This window comes from Amia ocellicauda, chromosome 13, assembly GCF_036373705.1.
Source record: "Amia ocellicauda isolate fAmiCal2 chromosome 13, fAmiCal2.hap1, whole genome shotgun sequence".
Lineage (NCBI taxonomy): Eukaryota > Metazoa > Chordata > Actinopteri > Amiiformes > Amiidae > Amia > Amia ocellicauda.
The window spans coordinates 22,850,709-22,862,568 of record NC_089862.1 but is presented as its reverse complement, the minus strand read 5'-3'; positions in this window follow the sequence as shown (position 1 = coordinate 22,862,568).

The window sequence follows — 11,860 nt, the reverse complement described above, 5'->3', positions numbered from 1 at the left end:
ATGCAAAGCAATGCAAAATTCAGTGCCCTTTTCTCTTCAGCTTTTGTCTATATATTAATCTTCAGAATTTTTTATAGATAATTTAATCCCTTAGGATTCCGGTTTAACAATGACACAAGAATCAATTAATACAGTTTAAAGAAGACAGAGAAGGTATAAGAAATGCTTTAACCTAAGGCTGCATTTAAAAGACAAGGGTGATGATGATGGTTATTACAATAAATTTTACAGTGGCTCTCAGAAGTATTCACCTCCCTTGGACTTTTCCGCATTTCATTGTGTTACAGCATGAAACCAGAATGGATTTAATCAGGAGTTTTTGCCACTGAACAACATAGAAAATGTCCATAATGTCAAAGTGAAAAATATAATCTGCAAATTATCCAAAATTAATTACAAATACAAAATAGAAAATAATTGAATGCATAATTAAATAGAGCTTTTGGCCTCAATGCTAAGTGCTACATTTGGCACAAGCCTAACATCGTACATCATCCTGAGAAAACACATCCCTACAGTGAAGCATGGTGGTGGCAGCATCATGCTGTGGGGATGCTTATCTGCATCAGGGCCTGGAAACCTTGTAAAGATAGAGGGCAAAATGGATACAGCAAAATACAGAGATATCCTTGAAGAAAACATGATGAAGTCTTCAAGAGACTTGGGACTTGGAAGAAGATTCATCTTCCAGCAGGAGAATGACACTGGAGTGGCTTAAAAACAAAAAGATCAATGTCCTGGAGTGGCCCAGTCAAAGCCCGGACCTCAATCCAATTGAGAATGTGCTTCTACCAAATATTGACTGAAGGGAGTGATTACTTATGCAATTGATTATGTTTTGTTTTGTATGTCTAATGAATTTAGAACAATTTGCAGATTAAATTTTTCACTTTGACATTATGGACATTTTCTGTGCTGATCATTGGCAAAAACTCCTGATGGAAAAGTCCAAGAGGGGTGAATACTTTTGAGAACCACTGTATATAGATTTCATATATATATATATATATATATATATATATATATATATATATATATATATATATATATATAATACCGTATTTTTAATTGTGTTTGTTTTTATATACAAAACACAACATTATATATACTTGCTAAACAGTTATTTTTAAATACAAGCGACTTTTGGTGGTTTTCGAGGTACCGATTGTGCTTCAGAAACATACCTCTAAAACTATCATGGGTTTTTATCTGTGTGTATTCAAAAGAATTGTGAAATAAAAAAAGAATATAGATATGTACAAAACATGTCTGGAAGATATAGCTTTCAATGTGGATGGGGATGGACTGCTTTAGGAATCACCTGGGGAAGTGAAAACCTTGTTTTTGAAGACCAGAAGCAAGACATGCATGAACAAGCCTGGTCACCCAAGATAGAGAATTAAGAATAACGCATCATATGGGTAGGAGAATAGAGAGCTGCTTCAACATACAGACAGCTGTGCCTTTTCAATGGGTCAAATTAAATCAAGAGCACAGGTCTCAGCACCTTGGAGTCTTCAAAACCAAAATGGGAAAGGAGAAGAAGAGGAAAGGCATTGGGAGGAAGAACACAAAGCTAACCAACCAAAAACAAAACACACATTTCCCCCTCATACATACATGACCTCTGTCTAAAGCAGTCAGTGGATTGATTGGCCAACTAATTAAAACACGCATTCCTCAAATTCTCAGGCCAAACCAATATATCAACTGGACACCCACCCAAAATGCAATATCAGCTAGATTTGCATAATTCTCATAAATGTGTGTACTCTTGTTGCATAGGCCTACATAGTACATATAAAGTAGAATCCTACAAAAACAAAACAATATATTAACACTTTTATAAAATGGCTTGGAATATTGTAACCAGTGATTAGTTAACATATATCACATGACCATAGGGGGAAAAAAACACACACAGCATAGTAACAAGCTACTTTGCATCCTGAAAATCAAGACCTATATCCTTCAAGAGCTTCATCATTGTCATTTATTTATATCAGCCCACTGCCATAAGACAGCAATAGCTTTCCCTTGCTCTCTGTTTTTTGGGTTCCCACTTCCCATACAGAAGCTAATGATGAATAGAAATGGATCATATTATTCTATTGTAAGAAGAGAAAATTACAATTCTGTCTCAAGTATATAAAAACAAAGATTTGACCTGTGCTTTATCTAAATTTCATAATTTCAGAAGATGTCTTTCAATCTGTTAAAAACCAAACATAAAACCCACAGGAGATTTATATTTTAGTGCCGCAATGAAAGTTTTTACATTATAAAATACGGATAAAATTAAATGGAACATCCTGGCTCCATGTATTTTATGGGAGTCAGAATTCTGATTTTGTAAATATTATTTTAGATAAAGCAATTCTCTCATCCATAACATCCTGTAACAAAACAGAAGAGATTTATTTACAATCTACTAACGTTGAACATTATTTGCTCTTGTAATTACAACCAGAGGACAGACTATCAGAGGGTATGTGCTCCAGATGGAAAATGCTTATAGTTTACAACATTCTTTAATGCAAATATTTGCAGTCTTTTTAATTATTCTTATTTGATTTGGTTTGTGCCTGGAAATGATTATTTGCATACAGTGTTTCTGAATTTCAATTTTACTAACAAGCAAAACCGAAAAACAAAACTATCTCCATAATATGATTCCTGAAGGTTATTTTAAAATGTACTCCATTAACACACAGGTAATTGTTTATTAAGCTTCTTGGCATTGAGGTTTTGGTGTGTGCTCCCATTTATCAGAAAGTGAGCATTTTTGTCTTCTTGGAGGGGATTTCTGATGTAAGAGATTGAGGATGAATACTTATCAGGTAAAATGGAAGTCGATTATGCAAAAGCTACCCTTATTACCACGGAAAACATGAGTTCAGCTACATGATTTAGACACAGTCAATTTTATGCTGAATGGAGCTTTTCTTTCCAGGCTTGTTTATGGATGTTTTTCTTTCTAACATCAAACTAAATCTCTTCATACTTAGAATCATGCACTGTATCATAATTTATATCATTGTAATACTTCACTTATATTGTTCAAAAATAAAATAAATACTGTAATAAATATATCTATTAATCAGCAATAAATCAAGTTGGAATTATGCCGGGCAGGCTGAAATTTCAGACTGATTATGTTTTAATATTCTAAGCCATGTAAATGGGTTTTGATATAATACATACAATTGTGGTATTATAAGATCTTCTCTGTATGATTGCTGAGAAAATGCCGAAATATATCTCCAAGAATCCGTACATTTGTTGGCTCCAAAATCCTGCAGGATTTGTTTTCGGTGGGTGACCTACTCCAAGAGCTAGTGAGCTTCATTGAAAACACTTTGGAGTGCTGTTTTTGTTCTTGGAGAGTATATATTAATACATTAAATGGCAGATTGCTTTCATATGCATTGGCCCTGTTTGAAATTTGTTTGGTAATATATTCAACTTTGCCCCCGTTAACAGGCCTCTGGATCGGCCTCAATTTAATCTAGACCTCCTGCATTTCTATCAACACGTACGACTCCCTATTCCCCTTGCTAATGAGGATGCTTCCGCAGATAACTGTTTATATATATGGCCAGATTCTTGGCTTTGTTGTGTGGGGAATATCACTTTCTCCAAGTTATGGAAAGAATGCAGATGTAGAGAATTGTTCCTTTGTAGCCAAAAATAAAAGTCACTCCATCCTCATTCCTGTTTATGCCCTCGAAAAGGATGAACACTGCCACTTGTGAGGAATCCACAGGAAGACGACAGTGAATCAATAAGTTGTTAATAAAGTTAATTGCTGGCTTCAATTAAACATTTTTACAGGTAAGCTTACCATTTAGCATATCAACTAAATAAGCATATGTAGCTACAAAAAAAATGAACAAGGACAGTTTTCAGGTTTGTGTTTTGTGGAACGTTTCTTTATCTTTCAACCAATGATCTTCCTCCGTAACAAAGCTCTCTTAATTCGGACCTCTAAAAAACATTTACATTTGTTTTTCCGTTTAAACCAACGTAAACACCCAAGGCATTACTCCACTGATGTGAATTGCGGTGGACAGTGTTGGGGGGGGGGGCGCGTTGACCCCAGTGGACATTTCTATGTTTCACTCACTGGCCTACGCTTGATAGGAAACAGCTGCAAAGAGGCAAATTATGCTGGCGTCTTTTATTATACCTGCCAAATATTCATGAGTTCAGCACTAGGTATAAAGAATGACTAAACACATAATGGGATGATAAAAAAGCAAATTAAATTGAATTGAAATGAAAAATATTCCTTTAGGCCTCTTTGAATTGCCTTGGGAACTCTTTAAATGAAACAAGACAAGTGTGGTTTGTGTTTTTAATTAAGTCTTCCCAAAGCTGCTTGCAAAGACTTAACCTTGGGCTACAGCGAGTGCTGGTGCATGATGGGGGTAATTATATGAACATACTTTCTTGTTTAATTTATCTCGGGATGCTGAACGTTTGAGCTAATGTCCTTCTTTGACTATGCAAGGGACATCTGTATTACATACAACAAAGTGAAAAAAGTAAAGACACATTGGTGATGGGGGATTATTTGCATTGGTCGGGGATTTATAGCTCAGCCATCACATTGTATGAGTTAAGCTTGACACCATGTATACAGTAATGCCGAAAAACAAAGTTAGAGATAAACAGAGCCAGGTGGCAAAGTACATTGTTCTGGGCACAACTGACCATATGGAATCAAAACCAGGTTAGACCCATGTAGACAGCCAAGGAGTGTTAATGGCTTTGTTATGTGAGAAAAGATTCAAGACAAATTTGCATTTAAAAACAGAATGCACTCTGGTTGCAAAATGTTGGCTCGTTCCACAGCAAGGTAAATATTTTCTTCCTATTTTGTTGCAGGGAAGTTTCAATTCCAAAATGCAATGGACATAACAAACCATTTATTCTTGTGCTGTTCTAGGACCTCTCTCTTGACCATAAACATGACATGCTAGCTAGCTTTTGTTGACAAGAATGTACCTTTGTGTCCTTCTATTAATTGTCTCGTGAATCATGAGTCCACAAATATCATTACTGTGCTGCTCCAAAGATGTTTCATTTCATATTTTTCTGAAAGCTGAGCGAGAGCATGAGCAGCAATCACATTTCAACAGGAGAGCACACTGATACTCTGCTGTGCAGTTTCTGAATGTGTATTTTGTCTTAATCCATCTTTGCAACCAAACAGTTCCTCCTAACATCTCAGCACCACCAAAGAAAATACACACAAGGAGTATAGCATACAAAGCCCTCCCAACCTCACATGCAAAAACGCACAGACCCATGCACCTCTTTGCCAAGGTGTTTATACGAAACAGCTGCAGTATAAAAGCCAATACTATAAATTGTGACAGCAATCAAAAACATTGTTTATCAAAACAAATAGCAGAAATAGTTGTTTGTTTTAACTCAATAATATTTCTACCTAATTAAATATGTGCTTCAAAGCTTAACCTTCTGAAAGAAATAGAAGCCATCTTTCCACAAAAAATCAAATGGTAGATAACTATCACAACTATGATGGCTCAAATAAAGCTTTGTGAGGAAGGAGCAAAACTGCAAAGTCTTTCATCTTATTTTTTCTGGGTAGATGATTTAAATTTTTCATTTGATTCTCTCATTCTTGCCTGACAGTCCTTTAGTTTAAATACCTCTTGCTGTTGATAAATCAAAAGTATGTAGAGGTGACCTTTGAAAGGTCATAGTCTCATCTTGTTTGGCTTTGTGTTCAGCTGTAATGCCCTTGCACAGATGCAACATCGTTTTGTGCAGCAGCCGCAACAGGAGGCTGGAAATAAGTCACTGCGGCTTTTTTCTCCTTTTAAGTTGAGGGAGCTTTCATCGTCCCTATCAAGGTGTTCAAGGTGTCTTTCCCATCTCATTCCTTAGAAACTCAAGTATTTCCTTTAACTGATGAAAAACAAAATCTACAATGAGTTCCAGGTGAGCAAAAATGCTCACTGAGGTTGCTTCTTTATCATCAAAAGGATTAAAAAAAATCTCTGTGTAGTTAGGTAATCTGTATGAGACTCAAGTGTCATTTTACATATCCCACTCTCATTGGAAAGCTCAGTTCTTACTATCCATAGTACCAGGCATCTACCTTGTGATCTGTTCAAACTATAAGCCAAACAATTCTCTGGGTACATTCAGTGTTTTGTGAGCTAAAGAAGTCAGTGCCAAAGTCCCTTGTATCTCTGAAGCCCCTGTCTCAGAGATTAGCCAACACAGGTCCTAAAGGGACAGCATCCCACAGCGTAGAGGGGTGGTGCACTTTACTGGAATGTAGATTTTAAAACACGCTTTCAAATCACAAATAACCCTGGCCTGAAAACCAAAGGAATACAAATATTATATTATTCATATAATCAGTTCAATTTTCACCATAACTTCCTCGCTTTCATATCATCCGATCTGCTCATTCAAAAAGCTATTTTTTCATTCACAAAAATTACAATGAAAACTGCACTGTGACTCTCAGCTGAGGGCTCAGCTTGTTACACCAAAGCCTGCTGTGTTCATTAAACAATAATGATCATGCATAGTTTAAAAATAAAGGTTCTAATACTTTGTTTTCCTCCAGCGCCCCTGCATGTACATCACTACACTGGGGAGTGGAGAGACTCTTCAATCATCATTTAGAATCAGACATCACTCATTGCTCTGCAATTCAGAAATTCAGTTGAAAGCTATGCAAACCAGAAAGATCCTTGACCAACAGTTCTATTCAGAGTTGTATCGTATTGGTGCAGATAATCAATTACAATGAAAAGGAAGTAGCTGCTGTTCTGTTTTCTACTGCAGCATTCTGCTCTTAAGGACATGAACTTGAGTGAGCCCCACCTTCTGACGTGTTGTTTCTTTAGTGCTGTTGTTGAGAAAACTATAGGTTGGAAATACCACATTTACCTGAATGAAAGCCTCCTTTTAATGAGATTCAATGCAGTAGTTTATCCAAGACAATCTGTTCAAGGAAATGTTGACATTACTTAACACATATGCATCATAATGAATCTCTTAGCCAATCAAACTCACAGACTCAAAGGTTCCTAAAATTTCACCACAACGATCTTTGCACACTCTAAAAGAGTCATAAGGATTTCCCCCTGTGGGTAAAGCTAGTTTCAAACTTTCAAACCTTTCACAATCTGAATAACTGGAAAACCACAGATGAGTTCAGATAACTTTTGAACTGTCCTGCCTATTCAAAGTCAATCTCACCTGAAGAGTCCCCTTCTAAGACCATTGAGTCCTATCTGACTAATTTCCTGTGTGCTCTGTTAAGGAAACGTCTCTGATGTCATGAATACAAAAGCTAGATGGGTTCACCACAGGGCCAGGATTCCCAACACCTGGAAATCCAACAAAGAAAATCTTAGATAAAAAAAAATACTTTTGTCAGTGGTATCTATAAATGACTAAAGACAGTAAACAGATTAATTGACATTTTAAAATTAAGTCACACTAATACTGCTCATGCTTACATAGCATGGTCGGGCATTTGTTATCTTAAATAGTACTTCCAGCATCATAAAAAAACAAGAATGAATTCAGTTTAGTACAGCAGAGGTCAAATGTATGCCCTTCCTTCTTTTGTTATTCTGTGACTCATTTAGCTTCATGAATATCATTCATTACACTGTACTGATATATCAGTAGTATCTTTCCAGAGTTTAAAGAATACAGGTAGATAAACCTGTTGATTGCTGTTGATACAACTGAGTTAAGACAGGGATAGTGGTAACTTTGGATTACTGCTCCATTGATTTATATAGAGTGGCAGTCAAAAGTTTACAGAGGTTTTTGTACAGAATAGCCTGGTTGATTTGCTGACATCTCCTACTCTCATAACATATAACGCCTGTCTAACACAGAGTCGATCAAATCATCTCAAACACATAACACATAATATTCATACTGCAGAAATTAGTGCTGTTTTAGAGGCTGTTTGAGTCTCTCTCTTCACACCCGGTGAAGTACAATAATACATTCAACAGTCTGACTTTGCCCTGGATTAAAAACAAAAATGAATAGACATACCACCACTGCTACTAAAGCAACAGAATGTTTCCTAACAGGTCTAAGTTACATACAAGTACGGACATGTGCACTGTATTCCTCAATGTCTATTTCCTATGTGAATGCACATTATTGTCTTCTTAATCTGTGTTCTGAGTCTTTGACCCACTGTATAAAAAGAGCAACCAGTTAAAAGCAAAATACTCCTAACAAGGAATGCTCAGTGCACTAAGAACATCAGAAAATCTGCTGTTCCCCTATGGACATGCACTCACATTTACACACACAAACAGATACTTCATGGTTTTTATTACTAAATTAGTAAAAGTGTTTTGAAGAAAATTAATTTACCAAAGTTATTTGGACTTAAAATTATATTAATAGTTCAATAATAATAAAATAATACTGGTGAATGCCCCATTTGCAGTGAGCATGTGTCTCAGATACAACACTTTCAGTGCTGTCTCATTAAAAATCATGGGACAATGAGAGAGAAATCCACAGATAGCCACATCTTTTAAGAACGTTTTGATCTTCATTCTGGTTATCTGATCAATTATACTGCCTGGAGGGGAGGAAATCATTAGGCCTAGGTTTAACCCACAGAGATATGTTTTCTCTTATAACAGTTTGTCATCCTATACCTCATGGTTTATTTATTTACTTCACAGCTTTATTAATTGATTAAATGTAATGCGCTCTGGGGCTACTTTGCAATGGGATCTATACCAAATAGAAATTGATTGATTGGATTGATTGTATATTAGCTGTAGATAACTGTGTTAATTACCATAACACATAACATTAATCATAACAATCACCAATATCCATCCTCACAACCTGTACAAATTATAATTTGATGTGCACATGATACTAGTTATATGGAGTGTATGGAGAGTCCAGTCATCATATATTATTTGGAAAAGAGGAAGGTCATGCTAAAAACAATAGGCAACAATTGATATTGTGGTGACAGAGAATAGGACACTGCAACTGCAAATATAGGGTTACTGTTTAGACTTATTTTAATGTAAATCTATCAAGTTCAACTAAAGTTTTGGCCTCACAAGACCTCTGTGAATATATTACCTTGCAGCTGCTAAAAGTTTCCCAGATGATTTCCATTAATGAGGAACAGCAGTGTGTTGTGAACACTGCAAACTGGCTAAAAAGACGGTCACTGAGAGTTAATCATAACAGAGGATGCAATTGATATATAAAAAATATAGTAAACACTTACAATATACAATCATACTTAATAATTTTATATATACAACTCTGGATAAAATTAAGAGACCACTCCAAGTTCTGATATCAATGTTAAGTGGTCTCTTAATTATTTCCGGAGCTGTATATTAAAAAGTTAATTCAATGTGCTCTTGAACTAGACCAATTGAATACTCTAATCACTCTTGCGAATGCAAACAAAAATATGTATTTATTTATTGCAATTGTTCCTAATTCACAACATCAAATTCTCCCAACCAAAAAACATATTTCTAGTGATAGTGGGTAAAGCAATGCATCACTTGAAGTAGGCAGTGAAATGGGAAGGTAAAAAAAACACACTTCTCGACCAATCAATGGCTGTTATTTGGAATATTTAAAGGATGCAGAAAGCAGCGATACAACAAGCGATAAGCAGAGAGATATCAAATACTTTTGCATTGCTTCCTTTTTCCTTTTTGCATTCCACTTCTATTTATTGAAGTGACTCTCCAAATCAATCCAAATACTCTCATAGTATTCAAGCAGAGGATGGCTGCTTGATTGACAGTGCACAGTGGCCAATAGGCAGCTTTAGTATACAAAAGGCAGTCACTGAGTTATCATGGTATCAAAATAGGCCCCTCCCACTTTGGGGAGTATCCTTCACTCAAAACACAACTGCCGATCTATGAAATGAAATTGGTATGATTGATTTTTGTTGATTTGACTCTGTTGGTTTGGTTCCTGTGAAAGCTCTCTTAAAGCATCATGGAGCGATCACTTTGATTTGGTTTAGCCCCTTACGGTTTACAAAGCTGAAAAATAAACAAATAAGAATAAAAAACTTTAAAGCTCCTATTCATTGTGCTTTATTATTATTATTATTGAAAGGGTGAAGAAAAGGGAAGGGTGTGGATTCTGCCTTACTTTGTTTGCTTTTCCGGGCTCCATTCTTTTATGTACATCCGTCCCACATTTTAAAGATTTGTGGTCAAACAGCTTCCCTCCAAAATTGTACAGCTGCTGCATGGTGTTAGAGGCCTTACAAAACTGTTGAAAGAAGGTCCCTTTATTTCATCCAGCCTCGTAGGATGTGCACTGAAAGGCCTAAAGACAAAATGAAGATTAGGCTGGTTTCGTTTCGGCTCAGTTGCAGACTTTAAAGCTTTGGCTCACATCCCATTTACCAGATGTTTTCAAATTGTATTTCTCTCTTTGGTGAAGTAAATAGCAAAGACAAACTGTACAATGACTTTAATTTGTTTTTATGTTTGTTTGTTTTCTTTGTATTAAACTTACTTTGGCATTACATTGTAGGATTTTCCTGTCAAAGGGTACAGAAAAGCAAACAGAAGCCTTCTCAAGACTTGATCAAACAGCCAGGTTTTCACAGGTGTGTTCACAGAAGAATGCCTTTAAAACTTTATACATTAAGGGTGTTTTTATCATTGATTATACATCTATACATCTCTACTAGTTTAGTAGTTTACAAATTTAGTATTGAAATATATGGACCCAAATTATACTTTAGGGACACTTTTGTTCCTAAATAGATTTTCAGTTGGCCCTTAAACGTTACAAACCAAACCAAAACTTTCCATATAAAGACTTTTTTTTATTCAAGTGCATCTCTCATAAGTATGTCCCTAACAGAAATGTTCATTGTAATATGTGGCCTTACTTTTAGTATCAATTCTCATTTCTGTTTACATTTCAGTTAAGAAGTAACAGTCTGCCTTCGAGCAGCATGCCAGAGCTTAAATTAATCAGATTCACAGACTGCATCAGGCAAAATAGTTCTTACTTTGAGCCCCTTATAGAAAGTGTTTTGATAAGGGCATAACAAACCAAAAAACTCTTAAGAACATCACACCACTGTATTCAATAAGCCGTGCATCAACTCATCAGAATGAAATTGCTCAGGTTACCTTGTTTATGTAGGTATACACAATGATTTCATTTACCAACCTCTCCAATTAAACATTTTAGAAATTGAAGGGTCTGGCACAACAATGAGCAATTGCAAGAATGGTTTTGATTAAACTAGTCACAATCACCATTCCTAAACTGAATGATGTGCTTTTATTGTGCCTTGTCATCACTCATTCAAGGCTCTGAGCAAAAACAGTTAATCTTCATTACAGTTAATGGCTTTCTCTTACATTTTCATTAAGAAACCAAAGCCCCACAAAATATGTTTAAAGGTAGCTAGATTAACAGACAATGTAAGAAATAAACAGATTAAAACTTTCCACAGAGATGGTTTCAGATGTTTTCCAGTGACTTCCCTACTTGTCTTTAACCACTCAGTACATGCCTGTTTAATATATTATCTAATTTTAAACTCGGAAATGCATTTATAGTAAAATTGGTAACTATCTTTCTGTCTGGTTTGTATTTAGAAGCTATGGGTCTATGAGTCTATTGCAGCTGATTCTTGAAAGTACCCGGAAAGACTGAAACTGCATATGAAGATGTTCAACATCTCAAACTGTTTCCTTACAATACAATGATGATAATTAAAATCATGTATAAATGTTACATTGCAAGGAATCTATCCAAACTGCATCAGTACACGATAACAGGCAAAAACTAAAGTTTC